Source organism: Etheostoma cragini, chromosome 7, assembly GCF_013103735.1.
Source record: "Etheostoma cragini isolate CJK2018 chromosome 7, CSU_Ecrag_1.0, whole genome shotgun sequence".
Lineage (NCBI taxonomy): Eukaryota > Metazoa > Chordata > Actinopteri > Perciformes > Percidae > Etheostoma > Etheostoma cragini.
The window spans coordinates 96858-103364 of record NC_048413.1 but is presented as its reverse complement, the minus strand read 5'-3'; the positions used below and the strand labels follow the sequence as shown (position 1 = coordinate 103364).

The 6507-nt window shown below is 36.9% G+C and overlaps 1 protein-coding gene across 1 annotated transcript in view; it reads right to left on the bottom strand.

Moving 5' to 3' along the window:
- LOC117948090 (voltage-gated potassium channel subunit beta-2-like) overlaps positions 1-6507 on the bottom strand; it is an 86526-nt gene that overhangs the window by 42573 nt on the left and 37446 nt on the right. The window lies entirely within an intron of this gene.

Below are 6507 nucleotides of genomic sequence, written 5' to 3'. Positions count from 1 at the left end.
TTTTTGGATTTTTGGAAAAAGGCTGCAATGAAACAAAGAGTGAAAAATTTAAAGGGGTCTGAATACTTTCCGTACCCATTGTATATATATATATGTGTATATTTATGCAAACTGACCAGAATCATGAGAAGCAATAAAATGAAATATGGAGGACAACAGAAGCAATATAAGAGAGACGTGGAAGGTACTGAATGAAATTATCAACAATTAAAAAAGGCAAAACAGGAGACTATTTCCTGACAAAAAAAAAAATACAGAGGTAAAGGATATGAACTTAGTTGCATAATAATTTCATGATTATTTTGTTGGAGTTGGTCCAGGTGTAGCTGGAGAGTTTAAAATGACTGGCAGTATGAATGATGCGTCAAGCAAGAATGTAAATATTAATGAATCTGTTTGTTTAGGGAACTAATGAAAAATATTTTTTTGAGATTGTTAAAACAAATAAGAGTAAAAAGTCCCCTGAATGGAATGGTATTGACATGTTTATGGTTCAAAGTATTATTGGCTGTGTTGTCAAACCTCTAACGCATGTATGTAATCAATCTCTGAAAACTGGAGTCCTTCCACATAAAATGCAAATGGCAAAGGTGATACCAATATACAAGGCTGGTAAAAAAACATACACTTTCAAACTACAGACCTGTTCCATTGCTCTCCCAATTTACAAAAATACTAGTGAAAATATTTTCTACAAGGATGGATAGCTTCATTCCTAAACATAATATACTGTGTGATCAGCAGAATGGGTTCAGGGCTATTAGGACAACAATATGTAATTATTCACTTTGTAGAAGAAATATCAACAGCAGTAGAACAACAAATATGCAGTGGGGATTTTCTTGGAAAAGAACAATTTTATTGATCATGAAATTACACACAAATGGTATTAGGCGGACTGCAATTTCATGGTTAAATAGATACTTACATAAAAGACAACCAAATGTTGAATAGCAAAACCATAAATCAAAGGTTAAGAAACCACACATGTGCGTGTATATAAATAATGTATGGGAGCTATCAAAAAAACTGACAACCATTTGATTTGCTGATGATACTAATTTAATCTGTTCTGGGGAAAATTTGTAACAACTCTTGGATACAGCAGAAAATTAATTAAAAAAGATAAAGAGGTGGTTTGATGCTAATAAACTAACACTGAATTTAAGTAAACCTAAATTTTAAATTGTTGGTAATCGTGCAACGACTTTACAGAAAGAACTTATGATAAATGACATTGAAATTAAAAGAGTAAAAGAAAACTTTCTCGGAGTATTAATCGAAAATTATGTTGGAAGCCTATTAGTGTAATAATACACTATATTAATGGAAAAATATCCAAATCAATTGCTATACTGTATAAAACTAATTATTCCTTAAATCAACGCTCATTCTATATGTTTCATTGTTCCTTCATACTTCCATGCGTTACTTGCTGTTTGGAGGTATGGGGAAACTCTTACAAAACCACCAATTAACCAATATTCATTTTCCAAAAGAAGTGTTAATAAAACCACTTATTGAGCACCAACTAACCCATTGAATATTACATTTAAAGCACTACAATTCAGAGATAATGTTGACTTTAAAACTTCACAAATGATGTACAAAATAAATAATCATCAGCTATCTAACAGTATCCAAGAGATGTTTCAAATAAGAGAGAGCAAACATCATTTAAGAGGACCATTTCTATTTATAAACCAAAACTAAAAAATGTATAAGAACAAATGCTAAATATCACTGCATCACAACTAAAGGAATTTACTTTATGGAACGACTGCAGTGAAGAGATCAAATCATCTACAACAAAGACATTATTTGAAATGAATATGTTAAAGATACACAAAAAGGATTCAAAGTGATAGAATTGTATAATGACAGCATGGTTCCTTGGCATCTATGTACTCATATTTCTACATACTAAGTCTAGTATGGATATGTTATTATTTAATCTGCTATAGATATATGGTAAAGAAAGAGCAAAAAGAAAAACAAAACCAGTGTAAATGTGTTTGTGTATGTATGCATCTGTGTGTATGATGTGGAAATAAGATTTGGCAATTTTTGGATTGAATTATTTAGAATCATTTTGGAAGATTGTGCTGAGAAGTACATGACCTTATTTATCTGTCATTTTAATTATAAATCTATGTTTGTTATTTTGTTATATATTTCATCCTGTGATTGTGTTATTTTTTGGTCTTGTATATGTTTTAGTCCTTGGCTTCTCCCTTATCTAGTTGTAGTTTCTAGTCTCTTGTGAGTGTCTGTATGTTCTGTTTTATTTTGATAGTCTGGTTTTCTGTGCTGTCTTGTCTTTAGTGTTACTTCCTGTGATTTCCCGCTCTTGTGATTACCTGATTTCTTCCACCAGTTTCCCAGCCCTTGTCAGCTGCCTCTTGTTACCTCGTTACCCTCTAGATTTAGTCTTGGTGTTCCCCTTGTCCTGTGTCAGATCATTGGAGTGTTTTTTTCTGTTTGGATTGCATGTGTGTGAGTTAGGCCTACAAGATACTAGAAAAATCTTACATTGCACTATTGTTCCTCTCCCTGCAATATACAATATTGCAATATGAAAAAAGAAAAAGACATTTTAAGAGATGACATTAATAGCTCTATTTTGAAATAATAAATGATTCTCAACTACTGCGGTGATTTCGTAGGGGTGTGCATCTACATAGAATATAAAAATGAAAAAGGATCTTTTCTAATGTGAACCATTCTTTGTTGAACTTTAATGCTTGAAAAACCAAAGCAAGTAAGCTGTGACTAAAGTTACTCTTCTGAAGTGATTTTGGATAAGAGACATTTCCCGGCCCTTGTCAGCTGCCTCTTGTTACCTCGTTACCCTCTAGATTTAGTCTTGGTGTTCCCCTTGTCCTGTGTCAGATCATTGGAGTGTTTTTTTCTGTTTGGATTGCATGTGTGTGAGTTAGGCCTGCAAGATACTAGAAAAATCTTACATTGCACTATTGTTCCTCTCCCTGCAATATACAATATTGCAATATGAAAAAAGAAAAAGACATTTTAAGAGATGACATTAATAGCTCTATTTTGAAATAATAAATGATTCTCAACTACTGCGGGGATTTTGTAGGGGTGTGCATCTACATAGAATATAAAAATGAAAAAGGATCTTTTCTAATGTGAACCATTCTTTGTTGAACTTTAATGCTTGAAAAACCAAAGCAAGTAAGCTGTGACTAAAGTTACTCTTCTGAAGTGATTTTGGAGAAGAGACATCAGGTAGAGATACGCTGGTTCATTAGCATGACACCATTGTAACCCCCGTCTGACTAACGTCACACACACACGCTGTCCACATGGCTACCTGTCTTAAAGGGGAAGGTTCGCGGGGTAATAATTGTGTAAAATGAGAACGGTTTACTTTTCTATCAAGCAACAAAAAAGTTTTTAATTTAAACATCGCAACGTTGTGCGATGTTGATACTAAAACACAATATCGTTCAGCCCTAGTGTGAGTCTTTCCCGTGTAGTCAAATTTTTCTTGGTTCTTGAGATTCCTGTTTGGACAGTGTCTTCATTTTGGATTACTTCTTGACTGCTGTATCCAGGACTCCTTTGTTTTGTATATTTTTGTATTGAAAATCATCAAACCATCCACTGCTTACCGTCTCTGCATTTGGGTCCACATTTCTGTGAATCTGTAACATTGTATATATATTTTTAATTTTATACGTGTTCCAAATAAACTAATACTAATAACTTGCGAACGGAACACAGGCAGCGTCAAGTCATTTCTCACGGTTGCAGCTATTGCCGTCGTCCTGCTCTGCACCCTGCCATGTCCTGTCCTGTCAAGAACTTGAATCAATTGTCAGAGAGGTCATTCAGGAAGAAATTGGCATTCAACTCAAAATTGAAGCCAATTCAAGAATATCTGGACTCACTTTTCAAGGATTTGGCTAATGAGCAACTATTGGCCAATATCAAACCTTCCGTTTTTAAGTAAAATCATGGAAAAATCTACTTATCGACTATTTCTTAACACTAAACAACAGTTTTGATACCTTTCAGTCAGGTTTCCAACCACACCACATCACAGCACTGAGAAGGCTCTTGTCAAAGTCTTTAATGACATCCACCTTAACACAGATAATGGCAAACTTTTCTTAGTATTTCTTAGCATTACTTGATCTCAGTGCTGCATTTGACACGGTCCATTATGACATATTAGTAGACCGATTGGAAAACTGGGTTGGCCTTTCTGGCTTTGTACTAAACTGGTTTGAATCCTACTTAAAGAATGGGGATTACTTTGTGTCAATAGGTAATTATGCATCTGAACTTACAAATATGACGTGCGGAATTCCGTAAGGGTCCATTCTGGGGCCTCTTCTGTTTAACATCTACATTCTTCCACTGGGTCAGATTATGGCAAAGAACAAAATAAGTTACCATAGTTATGCGGACGACACACAAATTTACATAACCTTATCGCCAGGGGACTATAGTCCAATACAAAACCTGACTAAGTGCATTGAACAAATTAACGACTGGATGTGTCAGAACTTCCTGAAATTAAATGAAGGAAAAACTGAGGTCATTGTTTTTGGAGCAAAAGAGGAACGATTAAAAGCCTGCGCTCAGCTTCAAACAACAATTTTAAAAAACAACAAAGTCAGTAATCTTGGTGTAGTCATGGACTCTGATCTGAATTTTAACAGCCACATTAAGACAATTACAAAGTCAGCCTATTATCACCTTAAGAACATATCAAGGGTTAAAGGACTTATGTGTCAACAGGACTTGGAAAAACTTGTACACGCTTTCATCTTCAGTAGACTTGACTAATCTGAAGTTGTCTTTACAGGTCTCCCTAAACAATCAAACCGACATCTGCAGCTGATTCAGAACGGTGCAGCTCGAGTCCTCACTAAGACCAAGAGACTGGATCACATCACTCCAGTTCTGAAGTCTTTACACTGGCTTCCTATGCCTCAAAGAATTGATTTCAAAGTACTTTTGCTAGTTTATAAATCACTCAATGGTTTAGGACCAAAATACATTTCTGATCTTCTACTACACTATGACCCCCCCAGACCTCTCAGGTCATCTGGGACAGGTCTGCTTTCTGTCCCCAGAGTCCGAACTAAACAGAGTGAAGCAGCTATTCAGTTTCTATGCTCCTCATATCTAGAATAAACTCCCAGAAACCTGCAGATCCTCTGCTACTCTGTTCTTTTAAATCAAGACTAACGACCTTTCTTTTTGATGCTGCCTTTCTTTAAATGATTGCATCCCACGTAGAAATTTGTATTAATGTGCATAAAGAAGTCAAGAAAAGATGGAAAAATCTCAAAGGCATCAAATTACATTTTAGACATTTGTATTATATGTCACAAAAAGTTACATTTTATTTCCATCATTTACACTTTCAAAATAACAGAAAACAAGAAAATGGCGTCTGCAAACGTTTGGGCCCCCTGCAGAGTTTCTAGAGAGCGGACAGTGAACAATCATGGTCTGGAAAGACCGGGTGATGTCAATCTTAAGGTTTTAAATGCCCAGACTCATCTGACCCCCCCCCCCCCCCCCCCCCCCCCCCCCCCCCCCCAACAACCAGCACCATGGCTTCTTCTAAGCAGTTGTCTAGAAAACTGAAACTGAAAATAGTTGATGCTCACAAAGCAGGAGAAGGCTAGAAGAAAATAGCAAAGCGTTTTCAGAGGTCAATATCCTCTGTTGGGAATGGAATTAAGAAATGGCCGTCATCATGAACAGTGGAAGTTAAAGATCTGGAAGACCAAGAAGAATATCAGATACAGAACAGCTCACAGGATTGGGAGAGACTGCCCAATCCATCAGAAAGACCTGGAGACACTTGAGTTGGGCTACACCATTCCACTATAAACAGATACTCATACAAATATGGTCTTCACGGAAGAGTCCTCTGAAGAAAATCTCTTCTTTGTCCTCACCACAAAAAACTGCGTTTGAAGTTTGCAAATTAACATATAGAGAAGCCTGATGCAATAGCTTAACTTTATTCCTTCGCTTACACGTTATTATACCTTAAACGTGTTTCCAGGTACCCTCAGCCACCCGGAGAAGCCCGGCAGCATTGGGAGAATTATGTTTTTATAATTTCTCAAGTCCTTTTAACACCATCCAGCCGACGCTTGTGAAAGACAGGTTGGAGAGGACTGGTGAGGACCAACTGCTGTCACAGTGGGTCCTGAACTATCTCGCAAACCGGCCACAGTTTGTGAGGGGACTTGACAGTGTGTCTGACCACCTTATGTGTAGTTAGGGCCCCCCCCAGGGGACTGTCTGGCCCCCTTCCTCTTCACTCTCCATATGGCAGACTTCAGACACAACCCTGACAGCTGTGTTCAGCAGAAGTTGTTTGACGACTTTGCCATCACTGATGACGATGAGGCGGAGGACTGAAATAGGACTGGTGTCAGCAAAATCACCTCCTGATCAACGCGGTGAAGACCAAGGAGATAAAGAAAGAAAATGACGGCTATGCTGGTCCAT